The 24,307-nt window shown below is 42.4% G+C and overlaps 1 non-coding gene across 1 annotated transcript; it reads right to left on the bottom strand.

The window, feature by feature from the left end:
- Positions 1-120: 120 nt before the first annotated feature.
- On the bottom strand, positions 121-228 carry LOC148548420 (small nucleolar RNA R71). Its single transcript, XR_015897543.1, has one exon. It is a non-coding gene; the product is annotated as a small nucleolar RNA R71 (small nucleolar RNA).
- Positions 229-24,307: the final 24,079 nt, after the last annotated feature.

The following is a 24,307-nucleotide window of genomic DNA, read 5'->3' as shown; positions in this document are numbered from 1 at the left end:
TTTGCTGTAAGAGACAGAGCTAGATCATGGTTGGATTTTCAACCCAAAGATAGCCTGAACTCTTGGGATAAGCTGGTCACGGCTTTCTTAGCCAAGTACTTTCCTCCTCAAAAGCTGAGCAAGCTTAGAGCTGATGTTCAAACCTTCAGACAGAAAAAAGGTGAATCCCTCTATGAAGCTTGGGAAAGATACAAACAGTTGACCAAAAAGTGTCCTTCTAACATGCTTTCAGAATGGACCATCCTGGATATATTCTATGATGGTTTATCTGAGCTATCAAAGATGTCATTGGAAACTTCTGCAGGTGGATCCATTCACCTAAAGAAAACGCCTGCAGAAGCTCAAGAACTCATTGACATGGTTGCTAATAACTAGTTCATGTACACTTCTGAAAGGAATCCTGTGAGCAATGGGACGCCTATGAAGAAGGGAGTTCTTGAAGTTGATACTCTGAATGCCATATTGGCTCAGAATAAAATATTGACTCAGCAAGTCAATATGATCTCTCAGAGTCTGCATGGAATGCAAGCTGCATCCAACAGTACTCAAGAGGCATCTTCTGAAGAAGAAGCTTATGATCCTGAAAACCCTGCAATAGCAGAGGTAAATTACTTAGGTGAACCTTATGGAAACACCTATAACTCATCATGGAGAAATCATCCAAATTTCTCATGGAAGGATCAAAAGCCTCAACAAGGCTTTAATAATGGTGGAAGAAACAGGTTTAACAATAATAAACCTTTTCCATCATCCACTCAGCAACAGACAGAGAACTCTGAACAAAATACTTCTAATATGGCAAACTTAGTCTCTGATCTGTCTAAGGCCACTGTAAGTTTCATGAATGAAACAAGATCTTCCATTAGAAATCTGGAAGCACAAGTGGGCCAGCTGAGTAAAAGGATCACTGAAATCCCTCCTAGTACTCTCCCAAGCAATACAGAAGAGAATCTAAAAGGAGAGTGCAAGGCCATTGACATAAGCACCATGGCCGAACCCAAAGAAGGAGAGGAGGACGTGAATCCCAAGGAGGAAGACCTCCTGGGACGTCCAGTGATCAATAAGGAGCTTCCCTCTGAGGAACCAAAGGACTCTGAGGCTCATCTAGAGACCATAGAGATTCCATTGAACCTCCTTATGCCCTTCATTAGCTCTGATGAGTATTCCTCTTCTGAAGAGAATGAGGATGTTACTGAAGAGCAAACTGCTAAGTTTCTTGGTGCAATCATGAAGCTGAATGCCAAATTATTTGGCATTGATACTTGGGAAGTTGAACCTCCCTTGTTCATCAATGAACTAAGTGATCTGGATCAACTGACATTGCCTCAGAAGAGACAGGATCCTGGAAAGTTCACAATACCCTGTACCATAGGCACCATGATCTTTAAGGCTCTGTGTGACCTTGGTTCAGGAATAAACCTCATGCCCCTCTCTGTAATAGAGAAACTGGGAATCTATGGGGTGCAAGCTGCTAAAATCTCATTAGAGATGGCAGACAGTTCAAGAAAACAGGCTTATGGACAAGTAGAGGACGTATTAGTAAAGGTTGAAGGCCTTTACATCCCTGCTGATTTCATAGTCCTGGATACTGGAAAGGAAGAGGATGAATCCATCATCCTAGGAAGACCTTTCCTGGCCACAACAAGAGCTGTGATTGATGTTGACAGAGGTGAAATAGTCCTTCAATGGAATGAGGACTCCCTTGTGTTTAAAACTCAAGGATCTCCCTCTGCAACCATGGAGAGGAAGCAGAAAAAGCTTCTCTCAAAGCAGAGTCAACCAGAGCCCCCACAGTCAAACTCTAAGTTTGGTGTTGGGAGGCCACAACCAAACTCTAAGTTTGGTGTTGAACTCCCATATCCAAACTCTAAGTTTGGTGTTGGAGAGTTTCAACAATGCTCTGCATATCTGTGAGGCTCCATGAGAGCCCACTGTCAAGCTATTGACATTAAAGAAGCGCTTGTTGGGAGGCAACCCAATTTTTATTTATCTAACTATATTTTTCTTAGTTATATGTCTTTGTAGGTTCATGATCATGTGGAGTCACAAAATAAATATAAAAATTGAAAACGGAATCAGAAACAGCAGAAGAAAAATCACACCCTGGAGGAGCATCTGTCTGGCGTTCAGCGCCAGAACAGAGCATGGTTCTGGCGCTGAACGCCCAAAATGGGCAGCTTCTGGGCGCTGAACGCCAGAAATGGCACACAAATGGGCGTTGAACGCCCAAAATGGCCACCAACCTGGCGCTGAACGCCCAGAGTTGGGTGCAAAGGCATTTTTACATGCCTAATGGGTGCAGGGACGTAAATCCTTGAACACCTCAGGATCTGTGGACCCCAGAGGATCCACTCAGGATCTGTGGACCCCACAGGATCCCCACCTACCCCCACTCACTTCTTCTCACCACTCTCTTTCACACAACCCCATAAACACTCTTCCCCAAAAACCCTTCACCAATCACCTCGAACTCTCTTCCCCATCACCTCTTCACCACTCACATCCATCCACTCTTCCCCATAAACCTACCTCATAAACTCCACCTACCTTCAAAATTCAAAACCAATTTCCCACCCAAACCCACCCATATGGCCGAAACCTTTCCCCCCCTCCCTTCCCTATATAAAGCCCTCCATTCTTCATCAAATTCCCACAACACACCCCTCTACACCCTTCTTGGCCGAAACACTCCCCACTCTCCCTCTCCTCCATTTCTTCTTCTTCTTCATCTTTTCTTTCTCCTCTTGCTCGAGGGAGAGCAAAATTCTAAGTTTGGTGTGGTAAAAGCATAAGCTTTTTGATTTTTCATTACCATTGATGGCACCTAAGACCGGAGAATCCTCTAGAAAGGGGAAAGGGAAGACAAAAGCTTCCACCTCTGAGTCATGGGAGATGGAAAGGTTCATCTCCAAAGCCCATCAAGACCACTTCTATGATGTTGTGGCCAAGAAGAAGGTGATCCCTAAGGTCCCTTTTAAACTCAAAAGAAATGAGTATCTGGAGATCCGACATGAAATTCAAAGAAGAGGTTGGGAAGTTCTAACAAATCCCATCCAACAAGTCGGCATCCTAATGGTTCAAGAGTTCTATGCTAATGCATGGATCACCAAGAACCATGATCAAAGTAAGAACCCGGATCCAAAGAACTATGTTACAATGGTTCGGGGGAAATACTTAGATTTTAGTCCGGAGAATGTGAGGTTGGCGTTTAACTTGCCCATGATGCAAGGAGATGAACGCCCCTACACTAGAAGGGTCAACTTTAATCAAAGGTTGGACAAAGTCCTTATGGACATATGTGTAGAAGGAGCTCAATGGAAGATTGACTCCAAAGGCAAGCCGGTTCAACTAAGAAGATTGGACCTCAAGCCTATAGCTAGAGGATGGTTGGAGCTCATTCAATGCTCAATCATTCGCACTAGCAACCGGTCTGAAGTTACTATAGACCGGGCCATCATGATCCATAGCATCATGATTGGAGAAGAGGTGGAAGTTCATGAGATTATACCTCAAGAACTCTACAAGGTGGCTGACAAGTCCTCCACTATGGCAAGGTTATCCTTTCCTCACCTCATTTGCCACCTATGCAATTCGGCTGGGATTGACATAGAGGGAGATATCCTCATTAAAGAGGACAAGCCCATCACTAAGAAGAAGATGGAGCAAGCAAGAGAGCCCATTCATGGAGCTCAAGAGGCGTATGAAGCTCATCACCATGAGATCCCGGAGATGCCTCAAATGCACTTTCCTCCACAAAACTATTGGGAGCAAATCAACACCTCCCTAGGAGAATTGAGTTCCAATATGGGACAATTAAGGGTGGAACATCAAGAGCACTCCATCATCCTTCATGAAATAAGAGAAGATCAAAAAGCAATGAGGGAGGAGCAACAAAGACAATGAAGAGACATAGAAGAGCTCAAGGACATCATTGGTTCCTCAAGAAGGAAACTCCACCATCACTAAGGTGGATTCATTCCTTGTTCTTATTTCTTCTGTTTTTCGTTTTCTATGTTATGTGCTTATCTATATTTGTGTCTTCATTACATGATCATTAGTAGTTAGTAACTTTGTCTTAAAAGTTATGAATGTCCTATGAATCCATCACCTCTCTTAGATGAAAAATGTTTTAATTCAAAAGAACAAGAAGTACATGAGTTTCGAATTTATCCTTGAACTTAGTTTAATTATATTGATGTGGTGACAATGCTTCTTGTTTTCTGAATGTATGCTTGAACAGTGCATATGTCTTTTGAAGTTGTTGTTTAAGAATGTTAAATATGTTGGCTCTTGAAAGAATGATGACTAGGAGACATGTTATTTGATAATCTGAAAAATCATAAAAATGATTCTTGAAGCAAGAAAAAGCAGCAAAGAACAAAGCTTGCAGAAAAAAAAAATAGGCGAAAAAAAAATAGAAAGAAAAAGAAAAAGCAAGCAGAAAAAGCCAAAAGCTCTTAAAACCAAGAGGCAAGAGCAAAAAGCCAATAACCCTTAAAACCAAAAGGCAAGGGAAATAAAAAGGATCCTAAGGCTTTGAGCATCAGTGGATAGGAGGGCCTAAAGGAATAAAATCCTGGTCTAAGCGGCTAAACCAAGCTGTCCCTAACCATGTGCTTGTGGCGTGTAGGTGTCAAGTGAAAACTTGAGACTGAGCGGTTAAAGTCAAGGTCCAAAGCAAAAAAAGAGTGTGCTTAAGAACCCTGGACACCTCTAATTGGGGACTTTAGCAAAGCTGAGTCACAATCTGAAAAGGTTCACCCAATTATGTGTCTGTGGCATTTATGTATCCGTTGGTAATACTGGAAAACAAAGTGCTTAGGGCCACGGCCAAGACTCATAAAGAAGCTGTGTTCAAGAATCATCATACTGAACTAGGAGAATCAATAACACTATCTGAACTCTGAGTTCCTATAGATGCCAATCATTCTGAACCTCAATGGATAAAGTGAGATGCCAAAACTATTCAAGAGGAAAAAAGCTATAAGTCCCGCTCATTTGATTGAAGCTATGTTTCATTGATAGTTTGGAATTTATAGTATATTTTCTTCTTTTTATCCTATTTGATTTTCAGTTGCTTGGGGACAAGCAACAATTTAAGTTTGGTGTTGTGATGAGCAGATAATTTATACGCTTTTTGACATTGTTTTTAGTATGTTTTTAGTAGGATCTAGTTACTTTTAGGGATATTTTCATTAGTTTTTATGTTAAATTCACATTTATAGACTTTACTATGAGTTTGTGTGTTTTTCTGTGATTTTAGGTATTTTCTGGCTGAAATTCAGGGACTTGAGCAGAAATCAGATTCAGAGGTTGAAGAAGGACTGCTGATGCTGTTGGATTCTGACCTCCCTGAACTCAAAGTGGATTTTCTGGAGCTACAAAACTCGAAATGGCGCGCTTCTAATTGCGTTGGAAAGTAGACATCCAGGGCTTTCCAACAATATATAATAGTCCATACTTTGACCAAGAATAGACGACGTAAACTGGCATTCAACGCCAGCTTTCTGCCCAAATCTGGCGTCCAGCGCCAGAAAAGGAGCCAAAACCAGAGTTGAACGCCCAAACTGGCACAAAAGCTGGCGTTCAACTCCAAGAAGGACCTCTACACGTGCAACACTCAAGCTCAGCCCAAATACACACCAAGTGGGCCCCGGAAGTGGATTTATGCATCAATTACTTACTCATGTAAACCCTAGTAGCTAGTTTATTATAAATAGGACCTTTCACTATTGTATTAGACGTCTTTTTGACCATCTTTGGATCTTTGGATTATCTTTTGATCTATTGATCACGTTTTGGGGGCTGGCAATCTTGGCCATGGCTGGACCTTTCACTTATGTATTTTCAAACGGTAGAGTTTCTACACTCCATAGATTAAGGTGTGGAGCTCTGCTGTTCCTCAAAGATTAATGCAAAGTACTACTGTTTTCTATTCGATTCATCTTGTTTCGCTTCTAAGATATTCATTCGTACTTCAATCTGAATGTGATGAACGTGACAATCATCATCATTCCCTATGAACGCGTGCCTGACAACCACTTTCGTTCTATCTTAAACTGAATGAGTATCTCTTAGATCTCCTAACCAGAATCTTCGTGGTGTAAGCTAGAATGATGGTGGCATTCAAGAGAATCCAGAAAGTCTAAACCTTGTCTGTGGTATTCCGAGTAGGATTCAATGATTGGATGACTGTGACGAGCTTCAAACTCGCGATTGTTGGGCGTGGTGACAGAACGCAAAAGAATCAATGGATTCTATTCCGACATGATCGAGAACCGACAGATGTATAGCCGTGCTATGACAGAGCATGTTAGAATATTGTTCACTGAGAGGAGGGGATGTAGCCACTGACAACGGTGATGCCCTTGCATAAAGCCAGCCATGGAAAGGAGTAAGATTGAGTGGATGAAGATAGCAGGAAAGCAGAGATTCAGAGGAACAAATGCATCTCTATACGCTTATCTGAAATTCTCACCAATGAATTACATAAGTATCTCTATCTTTACTTTTTATTAATTAGTATTCGAAAACCACGTAACTGTTTTATATCCGCCTGACTGAGATTTACAAGGTGACCATAGCTTGCTTCATACCGACAATCTCCGTGGGATTCGACCCTTACTCACGTAAGGTATTACTTGGACGACCCAGTGCACTTGCTGGTTAGTTGTATCAAAGTTGTGAACCATGGTATTGGTACCATGTTTTTGGCACCATTGCCAGGGAAAGAAAGAGCCATGAATTTTACATAATCAAAGTATAATCACGATTGCGCGTATCAAGTTGCTCACATTGCCAGGGATTATTCGAGCCTGGACATCACAATTTCGTGCACCAAAAAGTATTTGGATAAAAGCAAGGAACAGCTCGGACAACTCAGGGAATATAAGATCTGCCACATACCCCGTGAACAAAATGCCTGAGCTGACGCACTCTCAAAACTAGCCAGCACCAAACCAGGGGGCAACAATAGAAGCCTCATCCAGAAAATGCTATAGAACCCGTCAATCTCGGAAAAGGAAAAAGTCCTAGCCATAACAGGTCAGGATCAAGGATGGATGACCCCCATAATTAACTACCTTAAAACAGAAACACTCCCGACAGATGAAAAGGAGGCAAAGAGGTTAAAACGGGAGGCTCAGTACTACACTATCATAAACAACACCCTATATAAAAGAGGGATTTCAATACCACTATTAAAATGTGTGCCGACCTCCAACACAAGGGAAATTTTAGAGGAAGTACACAGTGGCATTTGTGGTAATCATCTCGGAGCACAAGCTTTCACCAAAAAAGTACTCCGGGCGGAATTTTATTGGCCAACTCTACAAAAGGAAGCTACAGAGTTTGTAAGGACATGCCCACCATGCCAGAAACATGCCAACTTTCACATCGCCCCACTAGAAGACCTCATCTGCGTAACCTCACCTTGGCCATTTGCAAAATGGGGACTCGATCTTCTCGGACTCTTCCCCCAGGGATCGGGACAAGTTAAATTTCTCATAGTAGGGGTAGACTATTTCACAAAGTGGATCGAGGCAGAGCCCCTAGCCAACGCCACTACTCAAAAAAACCGGAAATTCCTATATAGGAACATTGTCACAAGGTTCGGGGTTCCATACTCCATCACCACAGACAATGGCACTCAATTCACAGACGCAGGCTTCAAAAAATTAGTAGCCGACTTAAACATAAAGCACCAGTTCACCTCCGTCGAACATCCTCAAGCCAACGGACAGGCCGAAGCTGCCAACAAAGTCATATTGGCTGGGTTAAAACGGATATTACAAGACGCAAAAGGAGCTTGGGCTGAAGAGCTTCCACAAGTCCGATGGGCATATCGAACGACGCCACATTCCACCACAAAGGAATCACCCTTCCGATTAGCATACGGAACGGAAGCAATGATCCCAGTAGAAATCGAGGAAGGGTCGCCTAGAGTGGTTCATTACAATGGAGAAGCCAACTCCCAACTTCAAATGAAAGAGCTCGACCTACTACCTGAAATCTAAGAAAGAGCTCGAATCAGGGAAGAAGCACTAAAACGTCGAATGGCTTCCAGATATAATCAAAAGGGTGCCAAGAGGTTTCGCTGAGAATGATCTCATCCTGATCCGAAACGATATTGGAACAACTCGACCTGGAGAAGAAAAGCTAGCAGCAAACTGGAAAGGACCCTACCGAGTCATAGAAGTACTTGGGAAGGGCTACTACAGACTATCCAAACTCGACGGACGAGAGCTTCCCAGATCATGGCACGCCTGCAACCTAAAAAGGTACTATAGCTAGAGAAGGTAAAAGATCTCATCATAGGATGCACTCTTTTTCCTGAAAAGATTTTTTAATGAGGCCTCAAGTTGAGATCCAGAAATTGTCCGACTTAAAAGGATAAAAACTCTATATGTACATATTTTCATTTTCTTTTAAATAAAATATATTAAACATTCTACAAAGTTTTCAAGACGCATTAATCTGAAACATTCATCGTCCGATTATAAAGCGACAGATTGGCAAAAAGTGAAAAACAAATTCACTGCACAATCACGATAAAGACCAACAGAGATGAAAATCGAATTCATCTAAAGGTCGACTAAACGAGGATTTAATCCACCTTCTACAAATTGGCAAAGATGAAAACAGAATAATGCAAGAAGTTATCGAAAGTGATCCGGAGAAAGGACCTGACGAGGTCCTGATGGATTACTAAATAATAACTTAAATGACTGGCCAACGTTAAGAAGTCGGACCAAGTCAAACCAAGTTATAAGTAAACCCTGGAAAGAGGTCTGGCCAACCCTATAAAAGAGGATTACTTTAACTTAGAAGGGCCCGACATGACTAAGTCGGCCCAAAACATAAAGTTATAGAAGTAATCCCTGAAAGAGACCTGAACAAGGTCCAAAAAAGAGGATTACAAAAATAACTTAGAAGGGCCCGACATGACAAAGTCGGCCCAAAACATAAAGTTATAGAAGTAATCCCTGAAAGAGACCTGAACAAGGTCCAAGAAAGAGGATTACAAAAATAACTTGGAAGGGCTCGACATGACAAAGTCGGCCCAAAACATAAAGTTATAGAAGTAATCCCTGAAAGAGTCCTAAACAAGGTTCAAGAAAGAGGATTACAAAAATAACTTAGAAGGGCGCGACATGACAAAGTCGGCCCAAAACATAAAGTTACAGAAGTAATCCATGAAAGAGACCTGAACAAGGTCCAAGAAAGAGGATTACAAAAATAACTTAGAAGGGTCCGACATGACAAAGTCAGCCCGCAAATTATAAGTAATCCCTGAAAGAGACTTAAACAAAGTCCAAGAAAGAGGATTACAAAATAATTTAACCCAACATGGCGAAGTCGGTCAACATCAGGAAATGCCCGACATGACAAAGTCGGCCCGAAACATAAAGTTTTAAAGTAATCCCTGAAAGAGACTTGTACAAGGTCCAAAAAAGAGGATTACAAAAATAACTTAGAAGACGCTAACATTCTCAAAAACCTAGAAAGGTGCCAAGACAAGCGCAAACAAGCATAATATTATAACCAGCTTCAGAGGCCATCAAAGTCAACCCCAAAAGCTTGAAAGCTACTTGTTGTTTTTCAAAATAAAAGTTGCTAAACAAGCAACTAAGAAAAGTATCAACAGTCACCAAAACATTATTTACATAATAACAGAGTTTAAAAGCCCACAAGCCGGGCTATATGCACAATCAAGATAAAGAGTTCAGTTAAACATCAGAAGCCTTCTCAGTAGCATCAATACGGGGTGAATGAGGACGAGTCTGAATGGACACAGCATCCACGGTCCCATCATCTCGATTCAGGATTTGACAATTCGGATTGGATACGGGATGACCGACCTCAGCTGAAGGAATTGTAGAAGTGAACACTTTGACAGCAGGCGCAGGGGGAGGTTCAACATCATCATCATCTGGGTCGTCAGGAACAATCTTACCATCCCTCACAACATTGTCCAGGCTGAAGAGAGAAAGGTCGACCTCGGGAGCCAGAATTCGAACCTGCTCCTTCAGGTTCTCGTAAGCAGCATTCACGCTGCCGACAAGATGACCTTGGAGCTCGGAGTAATCAGCTCGAGCAGACTCCAATTCCTCCCTCAGACGCATCACCCCCCGATAGGATGTAACATAGCTGTCTTTATGCCTCAATGCTGTGTCCTCGGCCAACCTCACAGAAGCCGCTAAAGCAAGGGAGCTAGCCTTCTCATTCTTTAGCTCCTTCTCCAGTTTGGACACTTTCACCTCAAGCTCCTCCTTCAAGCCTTTCATCCGATCAAACTCCTGTTTAGCCTCCTCCATGAAGGCTTTGGTGGCATGAAGAGGAAGATTTTGAGCAGTTCGGTACAGGACAGCCCCATATGTGCCATTTTAACACTACTTCGAGTTATAAAGTTCAAATGGCGAAGGAGCGATACATCATCCATAGGGAGGACACCATAAGGACTGATTTGTTGATCAACAAATTCCACCGCATCGAAGTCAGGAGCATCAATGTTGAAAGGCTCAATTGTTTTTTGTTTCTTGTTGGGAGGAGCACCAGAAGTAGCGGCAGAAGTCTGTGGAGGGTCGGCCAGACGAACCCGAGGAGTAGGGATCACCTTCCTCGGCCCCGGAGAACTCGGCACGGGTGGCTTCACCAGAACTTGAGAAGATCCCTCTCCTGTCACCTTGGCCGAGATATTTTGAGCAGCAGCAGCCTTCCTTGCCTTTTTGAAGGCCTTCATGGAATCATTGTTCTTAGACATCTCTGAAAATACAGAATCAACCACAATAAGGGGTTACAAGCACAGAAAGAGGAAGCAAAGCTAAGAAACAAGTATAGAAACAAGTCAGATAGTACCCAAAGCAGTTCGAACCAGGGACGGGTGATGAGCGGATAATTTATACGCTTTTTGGCATTGTTTTTAGTATGTTTTTAGTAGAATCTAGCTACTTTTAGGGATGTTTTCATTAGTTTTTATGTTAAATTCACATTTCTGAACTTTACTATGAGTTTGTGTATTTTTCTATGATTTTAGGTATTTTCTGGCTGAAATTGAGGGACTTGAGCAAAAATCAGATTCAGAGGTTGAAGAAGGACTGCTGATGCTGTTGGATTCTGACCTCCCTGCACTCATAGTCAATTTTCTGGAGCTACAAAACTCAAAATGGCGCGCTTTTAATTGCGTTGAAAAGTAGACATCCGGGGCTTTCCAGCAATGTATAATAATCCATACTTTGAACGAGTTTAGAGGACGTAAAAGGGCATTGAACGCCAGTTCTATGCTGCTGTCTGGAGTTAAACGCCAGAAACAAGTCACAAACCAGAGTTGAACGCCAGAAATACGTTATAACCTGGCGTTCAACTCCAGAAAGAGCCTCTGCACGTGGAACATTCAAGCTCAGCCCAAGCACACACCAAGTGGGCCCCGGAAGTGGATTTATGCATCAATTACTTACTTCTGTAAACCCTAGTAACTAGTTTAGTATAAATAGAACTTTTTATCATTGTATTTGTAGTCTTGGTTACTCCAGTTCCCCTCTGGGGCCGAGACCAATGAATTCCATTATCACTTATGTATTTTCAACGGTAGAGTTTCTACACTCCATAGATTAAGGTGTGGAGCTCTGCTGTTCCTCAAAGATTAATGCAAAGTACTACTGTTTTTCTATTCAATTCAACTTATTCCGCTTCTAAGATATTCATTCGCACTTCAACCTGAATGTGATGAACGTGACAATCATCATCATTCCCTATGAATGCGTGCCTGACAACCACTTCCGTTTTACTTTAGATTGAATGAGTATCTCTTAGATCTCTTAATCAGAATCTTCGTGGTGTAAGCTAGATTGATGGCGGCATTCATGAGAATCTGGAAAGTCTAAACCTTGTCTGTGGTATTCCGAGTAGGATTCTGGGATTGAATGACTGTGACGAGCTTCAAACTCGCGATTGCTGGGCGTAGTGACAGACGCAAAAGGAGGGTGAATCCTATTCCAGCATGATCGGGAACCTCAGATGATTAGCCGTGCTGTGACAGAGCATTTGGACCATTTTCACAAGAGGAGGGGAAGTAACCATTGACAACGGTGATGCCCTTGCATAAAGCCAGCCATGGAAAGGAGTAGGACTGATTGGATGAAGACAGCAGGAAAGCAGAGGTTCAGAGGAACGAAAGCATCTCTATGCGCTTATCTGAAATTCTCACCAATGATTTACATAAGTGTTTCTATCCTTATTTTATGTTTACTTATTATTTAATTTCGAAATCTCCATAATCAATTATTATCTGCCTGACTGAGATTTACAATGTGACTATAGCTTGCTTCATACCAACAATCTCCGTGGGATCGACCACGTAAGGTTTATTACTTGGACGACCCAGTGCACTTGCTGGTTAGTTGTATCGAAGTTGTGACAAATTATGAATTGAGATTAGAGCACCAAGTTTTTGGAGCCATTACCAGAGATCACAATTTCGTGCACCAATGGGTCACTCAAAAACTTTTTTTGTATCAAGATGGGGTGGTTTCCCCCATAAATCTTCAAGAACAATTACAAAAATCCGCTCAACCTCGTCAAGCATCTCCCATGTATAACGAGACACTCTCACATCCTTTTGCCATTCTAGAGGGAAAGCAGGCTCATCATTCTCATCAAGAAAAAAGGGGTGGACCCCCTCAACAGCACGGACTCTAAAGAAATAATTCTTAAAGTCGTTAAAAGATTCATCGTACATGGCAAAAACTTTATGCCCCTGGGCAGGCCTAAAAGAAACCCAGGAAGCCTTCTTTTTAGAAGAAGCTCCAGGCTTGGCAGAAACAAAAAGATAGAGGAAAAGAGTATGAGAAGGTGTTACGCCTAACTCTCGGCAAAGCAGCTGAAAGATCTTGATAAAACCCCAGGAATTCGGATGAAGCTGGGATGGGACACTGTTACACGACCACAACAAGTCGGTCTCGAAAATAGTAAAAGGAAAAGTAATGTCCAACTGGCCGAAGAAATATTCATAGGCATAAAAGGAGGGACGCTCCCCCTCGACCGAAGTAGGAAAACAAACCCTCTCGTCAGAGTCGGGCGTTACAAACTCATAGTCCCTCTCCCGGGCACCGCCACCACAAACTCTATGATGTTTCCTCAGCTCTACACAAAACCCAGCATCCACCACAGAGACACACATCAAGACAAGGGAGTCCAGCCAATCGGACATCCCTTCGGAAACTTTAGAAGACATCTCTACAATATTATTGCGAGAAGACATGGCCAAACTAGTCCTACAAACAAGAAAAGAAGATTGGATTACTAAAAAAGATCCTGGATGAAATCAGAATAACTCGGCTAACATAACCCAGTACAGAACAAGCAACAAAAGGAAACCCCAGGACCCATACCAAAAAGATCCAGGCGCATCCTTTGGAGGCAGTTAACAGGACAAGGATTCAGGAAAACAGGCATACGTCTCAACACAAGAAAACAACAAAACCTCTCTGTTCTACAACCAAAACGACACCTCGAAGGCAACGAGCCACAAATCAAACACGGCCATCAAAACGAGCTACCTCCCAGACTCACCGTCCCAGTTCAAAATAAAAAACGAAGGCAGATAGCAGCAAAATGTTCAGGAGAAGTAGTCATCAAAGAGGCACCCCAAGCAAACAAAGAAAATTTTGACAAGCGACGAGGAAAACTATCAACAGGGCAAAAGTCAAGCTATTATTTTGAAAACTGCCATTATTGCAAGATACAGTCTTTTCAAAAGAATAAGCCAGAAGCAACAGTAGAGCATGCAAAACCCTAGGAAGCATCAACAGAAACACTAGGGGTATGTGCAAAAACAAAAAGGCAAAACAAAAAAAAATACGCCACAGTAACAAGCAAGCACAATGTTACAAAAAGAATCAATCTTTTCCAAACATACATTCAAAATCAAGGCATTATCAGAAAAAAGGATGAGAACAAGAACCAACCTGAACAAAGGAAGAAGTTTTCGAAGAAGATCGAAGACGTAGGACAGAACCGCCTTTTGAGCGAGAAGAAACACCAAGAAATCACCAAATGACGTCGTAGGGAAGAAAGGTGAAAAATGCAAACTCCAGGAAACAGAAAGGGAGAAAGAAAGGGGAAGTTACAAGTAAAAACGGAGAAGAGAAATCATTTCTATGTGTAAAGGTTCAAAATAAAAGGGAAACAAAGCATTAAAAGCTAATTAATGAGGGTATTAAACCCTTGCGCCTTTCCAAGAAAAGAGCGCTAATACGAAGCGCGCGCTTTTAGAGGAAAACGTTCCACATTCAAAAAGGTTCTACAAAAGGAATCAACAAAATGCTCGAGTTCGGCTTCACTATAGAAAGTTCGAAGTCAAAGACTCGACCTCAAAGCAGAAGACCGAGCTGAAGCAGGGGCACTGTTCACACCCTGGTTCGAGCCATCCGATCCGGGATGTTCAGTAATAAAGTGACTGACCTCTTCAGGTCAGGCTATCTGACATCTTCTCAAAAGAGGTCGGTCAAATCGACAGAAAAGCCCAGTAAAGGGTCCAAACAGAGGAACACGACCCAAATCCAAAGACATTCCAAGCCTATAGAGATAAGGGCGGTTCCCTTGAAGATAAGCTAACCTCAACTCAAAGATAAAGATAAGATAAGATAACTAACTTATCTTATATAACAAGGTCACTCTACAACCATTATAAATACACTGGAGCACCCAGGTATAACTCATACTCTGATTCTACAAAAAACCTGTTTAATACCCGTGCTAACTTAAGCATCAGAGTCTCTTGCAGGTACCCCCACCCTCCGGTGACCAAGGACCAAAAGTGCAGCCAGTCCAACAAGTCGGACACGACAGCCCCCGCCGCTACCCACCAGCCGGACCCGTCATCTCCGACCAGTATAGAAGATCTCGTTCGAGATCGACCTACAGTTTCAGGTAACCCTCGGAACATAAACTAATCCTAATATGGTAATGTAAGATAAATGGGAGACTGAAAATTAAACTACCTAATGCAACAAATTTTTACTACTTTTAAGAAAAGTAACTAAATCAAAAAGGATAAAGTGTTGGGGTGCCTCCCAACTAGCGCTTCTTTATTGTCATTAGCTTGACATTCTTTCATCTTCAGCTGAGCTTGTAGCTTACTCCCTGCTCCTCCAAGGAGCCTCCCAAGTAGTGTTTAAGTCTATGGCCATTGATAGTAAAAGTTCTCTGAGTCTTGTCCTCCATGAGCTCCACATGACCATAGGGAAACACCTTGAGTATGGTGAAAGGTCCTGACCATCTAGACTTCAGTTTTCCAGGGAAGAACTTGAGTCTTGAGTTATAGAGTAACACCTTCTGTCCTTCAGTGAACTCCCTTCTTGCTATCTTTTGGTCATGCCACCTTTTTGTGTTCTCTTTGTAGATTTTTGCATTCTCATATGCTTGATTCCTAAACTCCTCCAGCTCATTGAGTTGCATTAATTTCTTTTCTCCAGTAGCTTGCTCATCATAATTTAACACTTTTAGAGCCCAAAATGCTCTATGTTCGAGTTCAACTGGCAAGTGACAAGCCTTGCCATATACCAGTTGGTATGGAGACATCCCAATGGGAGTCTTATAGGCTGTCCTGTAGGCCCATAGTGCATCATCCAGCTTCTTAGACCAATCCTTTCTTAAGCTTCCAACAGTTTTTCAGGGATTCTTTTTAGCTCTCTGCTAGAAATTTCAGCTTGCCCGTTGGTCTGTGGGTGGTATGGAGTTGCCACTTTGTGCTTTACTCCATATCTGAGAAGGAGTGTCTCGAGTTGTTTGTTGCAGAAGTGTGTTCCTCCATCACTAATGAGAGTTCTGGGAACTCTAAATCTACTGAAAATGTTCCTTCTCAAGAAGCTTATCACAACCTTGGTTTCATTTGTTGCAGTGGCTATGGCTTCTACCTATCTTGAGACATAATCAACAGCCACCAATATGTAGCTATTTGAGTAGGAGGTTGGGAAGGGTCCCATGAAATCAATCCCCCATACATCAAATAGCTCCAACTCTAGTATGAATTGCTGTGGCATCTCATTTCTCTTGGTTTGATTACCAGCTCTTTGGCATTCATCACACCTTGACACCATTTCCTTGGCATCCTTAAACATTGTTGGCCAGTAAAATCCAGATTGAAGCACTTTTGCTGCTGTCCTTTCTCCATTGAAATGACCTCCATATGCAGATCCATGGCACTTCTATAATACTTCCTGCCCTTCCTTATGGGGTATACACCTTCTTAGGATTCCATCAGCACACTTCTTGAACAAATAAGGATCGTCCCAGATGTAGTGTTTGGCATCCTTAATTAGCTTCCTCCTCATGCGCCTATTGATGTTGGTTGGTAGTTCTCCAATAGCCTTGAAGTTGGCTATATCTGCAAACCAAGGGGCTACTCAAATCATTATCAATTGTTCATTAGGAAAGCTTTCATTGACTGCTACTTGCTGCATCTCTTCTTCTTGTGGGATCCTTGAGAGGTGGTCAGCTACCTTGTTCTCTACTCCGCTCCTATCTTTAATCTCAATATCAAATTTTTGGAGCAACAAGATCCACCTTGTTAGTCTGGGCTTAGATTCTTGTTTGGTAAGCAAGTATTTGAGTGCTGCATGATCAGTGAACACAATTACTTTTGAGCCAATAAGATATGATCTAAACTTGTCAAAAGCAAAAATTATGGCTAAAAGTTCTTTCTCCGTGGTGGTATAGTTCCTTTGATTCTTATTAAGAACCTTGCTAGCATAGTAAATAATATGTACTAGCTTGTCTTTCCTCTGTCCTAGAATAGCACCAATGGCAAAATCAGATGCATCACACATTAGTTCAAAGGGAAGATCCCAGCTTGGTGGTACTATAATAGGTGCAGAGGAGAGTTTCTTCTTAAGTTCATCAAAGGCTACTGTTCCGAGGGTTACCTGAAACTGTAGGCCGATCTCGGATGAGATCTTCTGTACTGGTCGGAGATGATGTGTCCGGCTGGCTGGTGGCGGCCGGAGCTGTTGTGTCCGACTTGTTGGACTGGCTTCACTTCTGATCCTTGGTTACCGGAGGGTGGAGGGTACCTGCAAGAGACTCCGATGCTTAAGTTAGCACGGGTATTAAGCAGGTTTTTATTGTAGAATCAGAGTATGAGTTATACCTGGGTGCTCCAGTGTATTTATAGTGGTTGTAGAGTGACCTTTCTAGATAAGATAAGTTAGTTATCTTATCTTATCTTTATCTTTGAGTTGAGGTCAGCTTATCTTCAAGGAAACCGCCCTTATTTCTATAGGCTTGGACAGCTTGTGGATTTGGGTCGTATTCCTTGGGTTGGGCCCTTTTTTGGGCTTTTCCGTCGATTTGGCCAACCTCATTTAGGAAGAGGTCGGATAGTCTGGCCTGAAGAGGTCGGTCGCTTTGTCGCCAATCATCCCAGGTCGGGTAGCTCGACCCAGGGTATGAACAGTGCCCCTGCTTGAGCTCGGTCTTCTTTGTTGAGGTCGAGTCCTTGACTTCGGTCCTTCTCTAGTGAAGCCGAACTCAAGCATTTAGTCGATTCCTTTCTTTGTAGAACCTTTTTGAATGTGGAACGTTTTCTTCTAAAAGCGCGAGCTTTTATATCAGCGCTTTGTTCTTGGGAACGTGCGAGGGTTTAATACCTTCATTAATTGGTATTAATTGCCCCATTTCCTTTGGCTTTATTTTGAATTTCTGCACTCAGAAAATAGTTTCTCTCCTTCATCTTTCTTTGTAACTTCTCCCTTCGTTCTCTCACCTTCTGCTTTTCGCCTACATTTTGCCTTTGCGGCGTCATTCAGCGATCCGGCGATTCCATCTTTCCATCTTCAACCCTTCTGAGGCTCTGCTTTTTTCCAGGTTGGTTCCATTTGTAATTTCTTCTCGTCTTTGTTGCTTTGTCTTTAGTTTTGTGGTGAAGTTTTGATTTTGCTCAGAGAAATTTTTGATCTTTCTTTTTTTGTCGCGCTTGCTTGCTGTTGTAATGTGTGTTCTGAGAGTTTCTTCATCCTTTGCATGAACCTTTTCGCCTTTTCTGTTGTTTGATGCTTCTATAGCTTTGCATGTTCTACTGTCGCTTCTGTCTGATACCCAGAAAAACTGCATCTTTACTCACTGAATCGAAGATTGCTCCTTGTTTTTTTGCCCTGTTGATAGCTTTCCCTGTTTGCTGCGATATTCGTTTTGGTTTTTGTTTAATTCTGAGAAAAGGTTGCGCTTTTGACGATTTCCGCTTGGCATGTTTGATGTTTGGCGATGCTTTTTGCTGATAGATTGTAAAAAGATAGTGACTTTTTGTGTTCTGACTTTCTTTTTCGAAATGTCTGTTATTTTAAATCTTTTCTTGTTTGAGAGATGCCGGGACGTAAGCTGTGGATTTTTCCTGAAACCTTGCTTTGTTACTGCCTCCAAAGGATGCCCCAAGACTTTGGTTTGAGTCTTGGGGTTTTCCTTTTTTGTTTATTCTTCTGTGGATTAGTCGAGTTATTTTACCCCTCGTCCGAGATGTTTTTTAGTAATCCCATCTTCTTTTCTTGTTGTAGGATTAGTTGGCCTCATGTCTTCTCGTAATAACATTGTAGATATGTCTTCTAAAGTTCCCAAGGGGATGTCTGATTGGCTGGACTCCCTTATCTTGATGTGTGTCTCTGTGGTGGACGCTGATTTTTGTGTAGAGCTAAGGAAACGTCATAGGATTTGTGGTAGCAGCGCTCGGGAGAGGGATTATGATCTTGTAGTGCCTGACTCTGATGAGAGGGTTTGTTTTCCTACTTTGGTCGAGGGGGATCGTCCCTTTTTCTACGCCTATGAATATTTCTTCAGCCAGTTGGACATTACCTTTTCTTTTACTGCTTTCGAGACCGATTTGTTGTGGTCTTGTAATATTGTCCCATCCCAGCTTCATCCGAATTCCTGGAGTTTTATCAAGATTTTTCAGCTGCTTTGCCAAGAGTTAGGCATAACACCTTCTCAAACTCTTTTCCTCTATCTTTTTGTTTCTGCCAAGCCCAGAAGGTCTTCCAAAAAGAAAGCTTCCTGGGTTTCTTTCAGGTCGGCCCAGGGGCATAAAGTTTTTGCCATGTATGATGAGTCTTTTAAAGATTTTAAGAATTATTTCTTCCGAGTCCGTGCTGTTGAGGGGGCCCGCCCCTTTTTTCTTGATGAAAATGATAAGCCTGCCTTTCCTCTAGAATGGCAAAAGAATGTGAGAGTGTCTCGCTATACTTGGGAGATGCTTGACGAGGTTGAATGAGCTTTTGTAGTTGTTCTTGAAGATTTATGGGGGAAACCACCCCATCTTGATACAAAAAAGTTTTTAAGTGACCCGTCTTTGGTTCGAACTGCTTTGGGTACTGTCCGACTTGTTTCTATACTTGTTTCTTAGTTTTGCTTCTTCTGGATTGTAACTCATCACTATGGTTGATTCTGTATTTTCAGAGATGTCGAAAAACAATGATTCCATGAAGGCCTACAAAAAGGCAAAGAAGGCTGCTGCTGCTCAAAATATCTAGGCCAAGGTGGCGGGAGAGGGATCTTCTCAAGTTCCAATGAAGCCGCCCGTCCCGAGTTCTCCTGGGCCGAAGAAGGTGATCCCCACTCTTCGACTTCATCTAGCTGACCCTCCACAGGCTTCTGTCGCTATTTCTGGTGCTCCTCCCAACAAAAAACAAAAAACAATTGAGCCTTTCAACCTTGACGCTCCTGACTTTGATGCGGTGGAGTTTGTTGACCAGCAGATCGGTCCTTATGGTGTCGTCCCTACTGACGACGCCTCTCTCCTTCGCCATTTGGACTTCATAACTCGGAGTAGCATCAAGATGGCCTATATGGGGGCTGCCCTGTATTGGAATGCTCAAAATCTTCCTCTTCATACCACCAAAGCCTTCATGGAGGAGGCCAAACAAGAGTTTGATCGAATGAAAGGCTTGAAGGAGGAGCTTGAGGTGAAAGTAGCCAAACTGGAGAAGGATCTGGAGAACGAGAAGGCTAGCTCTCTTGCCCTGGCGGCCTCTGTGAGGTTGGCCGAGGACACTGCTTTGAGGCATAAGGACAGTTACGTCACATCTTATCGGGAGGTAATACGTCTGAGGGAGGAGTTGGAGTCTGCCCGAGTTGACTATTTCGAGCTCCAAGGTCATCTTGTCGGCAGCGTAAATGCTACTTATGATAATTTAAAGAAGCAGGTTCAAGTTCTTGCTCCTGAGGTTCACCTTACTCTCTTCAGCTTGGACAACGTTGTAAGGGATGGTAAGATTGTCCCGGACGACCAGGATGATGATGACGTTGGGCCTCCCCCTGTGCCTGCTGCTAAAGTGTCGACTTTTATAGCTCCTCCCGCTGGGATCGTTCGTCCGGAGTTAGATCCCGATTGTCAAATTCTGAATAGGGACGACAGTACGGTGGATGCATGCCTCTTCAGGCTCGCCCTCCTTCACCTCAGACTGATGCTGTCGAGAAGTCTTCTAGTCTTAGCTGAATTTTCTTGGGTATTTATGTGGATAGCCCGACTTGTGGGCTTTTAAACTCTTTATTTTGTAGTCTTGAATATTATGTTGACTGTTGATACTCCTTTTGGTTGGTTGTTTAGCAACTTTTGATTTTGAAAAAACAACAAGTAGCTTTCAAGCTTTTTGGGCCTGACCCTGAAGCTTGTTATAATATTTTATATTATGCTTGTTTGCACTTGGCTTGACACCTTTCTGGGTTTTGAGAGTGTTAGAGCCTTGCTGCTCGGCCTCTTTGGATTGCCTTGTACTTATTACTTGTAGCTTGGATCCTTTGAGGTTGTAGATATGTGGGTCCAACTTGTATTTTAGTTTTCTCGCTTTTACTTGTATTTATTTCTAGCACTCCGTAACCGATTTCTTTATGTTGGTCCGCTTTCCAGTTATTTTTGTAATCCTCTTTCTTGGACCCTTGTCAGGTCTCTTTCAGGGACTACTTTTATAACTTATTTGTGGGAGACCGACTTCTTTGCGTCGTTCTTTTCTGAGTTATTTTGTAATCCTCTTTCTTAGACCTTTGTCAGGTCTCTTTCAGGGATTACTTTTAAAGCTTGTTGTTTGTAGGAGGTCGACTTCTTTACGTCGTTCTCTTCTAAGTTATTTTTTGTAATCCTTTTTCTTGGACCTTTGTCAGGTCTCTTTCAGGGATTACTTTTATAACTTGTTGTTTGTAGGAGGTCGACTTCTTTACATCGTCCTCTTCTAAGTTATTTTTTGTAATCCTCTTTCTTGGACCTTTGTCAGGTCTCTTTCAGGGATTACTTTTATAACTTGTTGTTTGTAGGAGGTCGACTTCTTTACGTCGTCCTCTTCTAAGTTATTTTTTGTAATCCTCTTTCTTGGACCTTTGTCAGGTCTCTTTCAGAGATTACTTTTATAACTTGTTGTTTGTAGGAGGTCGACTTCTTTACGTCGTCCTCTTCTAAGTTATTTTTTTGTAATCCTCTTTCTTGGACCTTTGTCAGGTCTCTTTCAGGGATTACTTTTATAACTTGTTGTTTGTAGGAGGTCGACTTCTTTACGTCGTCCTCTTCTAAGTTATTTTTTGTAATCCTCTTTCTTGGACCTTTGTCAGGTCTCTTTCAGGGATTACTTTTATAACTTGTTGTTTGTAGGAGGTCGACTTCTTTACGTCGTCCTCTTCTAAGTTATTTTTTGTAATCTTCTTTCTTGGACCTTTGTCAGGTCTCTTTCAGGGATTACTTTTATAACTTGTTTTTTGTAGGAGGTCGACTTCTTTACGTCGTCCTCTTCTAAGTTATTTTTTTGTAATCCTCTTTCTTGGACCTTTGTCAGGTCTCTTTCAGGGATTACTTTTATAACTTGTTTTTTGTAGGAGACCGACTTCGTCACATCGATCTCTTCTAAGTTATAGCAATTCCTCTTTTATAGGGTTGGCCAGACCTCTTTCTAGGGATTTGCTGATAACTTGGGTTGACTTGGTCTGACTTCTCAACGTCGGCCGGTCTTTAAGTTATTATTTAGCAATCCATAAGACCTCGTCAGGTTCTTTTTTCGGATCACTTTCGATAACTTCTTGCATTATTCTGTGTTCATCTTTGCCGATTTGTAGAAGGTGGTTTCTATCTTTCTTTGGTCGACCTTTAGATGAATCGCGTTTTTATCTTTATTTATCTTTTATCGTGATCGTGCAGTGAATCTGTTTTTCACTTTCTGCCGATCTGTTGCTTTATAATCGGACGATGAATGCTTCAGATTAATGCGTCTTAAGAATTTGTAGAATATCTAAAATATATTTTATTCAAAAGAAAGTGCAAATATATACAGGTTGGAGTTTTTCATCCTTTTAAGTAGGATAATTTCTGGATCTCAACTTGGTGCCTCATTAAAAAACCTTTTTAGGAAAAAGAGTGCATCATATGATGAGATCTTTTACCTTCTCTAGCTATAGTACCTTCTTAGGTTGCAGGCGTGCCACGATCTGGGAAGCTCTCGTCCATCGAGTTCAGACAGTCTGTAGTAGCCCTTCCCAAGTACTTCTATGACTCGGTAGGGTCCTTTCCAGTTTGCTGCCAACTTTTCTTCTCCGAGTCGAGTTGTTCCAATATCATTTCAGATTAGGATGAGATCATTCTCCGCGAAACCTTTTGGCACTACCTTTTGATTATATCTTGAAGCCATTCGGCGCTTTAGCGCTTCTTCTCTGATCCGAGCTCTTTCTTGGATTTCCGGAAGTAGGTCGAGTTCTTCTCTTTGAAGTTGAGAGTTGGCTTCTTCATTATAGTGGACTACTCTAGGCGACCCTTCCTCGACCTCTACTGGGATCATTGCCTCCACTCCGTATGCTAATCGAAACGGTGATTCGTTTGTGGTGGAATGTGGGGTAGTTCGATATGCCCATAGGACCTATGGAAGTTCTTCAGCCCAAGCTCCCTTCGCATATTGCAGTCTCCGTTTCAACCCAGTCAATATGACTTTGTTGGCAGCTTCGGCATGCCCATTGGCTTGAGGATGCTCGACGGAGGTGAACTGGTGCTTTATGTTCAAGTCGGCTACTAATTTCCTGAAGCATGCATCTGTGAATTGAGTGCCATTATCTGTGGTGATGGAGTATGGAACCCCGAACCTCGTGACAATGTTCCTATATAGGAATTTCCGGCTTCTTTGAGCAGTGGCGTTGGCTAGGGGCTCTGCCTCAATCCACTTTGTGAAATAGTCTACTCCGACTATGAGGAATTTGACTTGTCCTGATCCCTGGGGAAAGGGTCCGAGAAGATCGAGTCCCCATTTTGCAAATGGCCAAGGCGAAGTTACGCTGATGAGTTCTTCTGGCGGGGCGATGTGAAAGTTGGCATGTTTCTGGCATGGGGGACATGTCTTTACAAATTCTGTAGCCTCTTTTTGTAGAGTTGGTTAGTAAAATCCCGCCCGAAGTTCCTTTTTGGTGAGAGCTTGTGCCCCGAGATGATTGCCACAAATGCCGCTGTGTACTTCCTCTAAAACTTCCCTTGTGTTAGAGGTCGGCACACATTTTATCAATGGTATTGAAATCCCTCTTTTGTATAGGTGTTGTTTATGATAGTGTAGTACTGTGCCTCCCGCTTTAATCTCTTTGCCTCCTTTTCATCTGTAGGGTGTGTTTCTGTTTTGAGGTAATTAATTATGGGGTTCATCCATCCTTGATTCTGACCTATTATGGCTAGGACTTTTTCCGCTTTCGAGATTGACGGGTTCTGTAGCATTTCCTGGATAAGGCTTCTATTGTTGCCCCCTGGTTTGGTGCTGGCTAGCTTTGAGAGTGCATCAGCTCGGGCATTTTGTTCGCGGGGTATGTGGCAGATCTTATATTCCCCGAGTTGTTCGAGCTGTTCCTTGGTTTTATCCAAATACTTTTTCATGGTGGTATCTTTGGCTTGATAGCTCCCTGTTATTTGTGAGGTGACTACTTGTGAATCGCTGAAGATGTTGAGTTTTTGAGATCCAACCTCCTTAGCCAGCTTCAAACTAGCTAGTAACGCTTCATATTCCGCCTGGTTGTTTGAGGTTAGGAACCCAAATTTGAGGGAAAGCTCAACTTGGGTTCCTTGGTTGCTTTCTATTATCACACTTGCACCGCTTCCAGTCTTATTCGAGGGCCTGTCCACGTAGAGATTCCATTATGTGGGGGTTTCCAGGGTATCTGTGAATTCTGCAATGAAGTTGGCCAAGTACTGCGATTTGATGGCTGTCCGAGCTTCATATTGGAGGTCGAACTCGGATAACTCGACTGCCCATTATAAAATTCTGCCTGCTAGATCTGTTTTTTGTATTATCCCTTTTATGGGCTGGTTGGTTCAGAC

Source organism: Arachis ipaensis, chromosome B8 (assembly GCF_059453495.1).
Source record: "Arachis ipaensis isolate K30076 ecotype BB chromosome B8, ASM5945349v1, whole genome shotgun sequence".
In the NCBI taxonomy this organism is placed as follows: Eukaryota; Viridiplantae; Streptophyta; class Magnoliopsida; order Fabales; family Fabaceae; genus Arachis; species Arachis ipaensis.
This window is presented reverse-complemented; position numbering and strand designations above follow the sequence as displayed.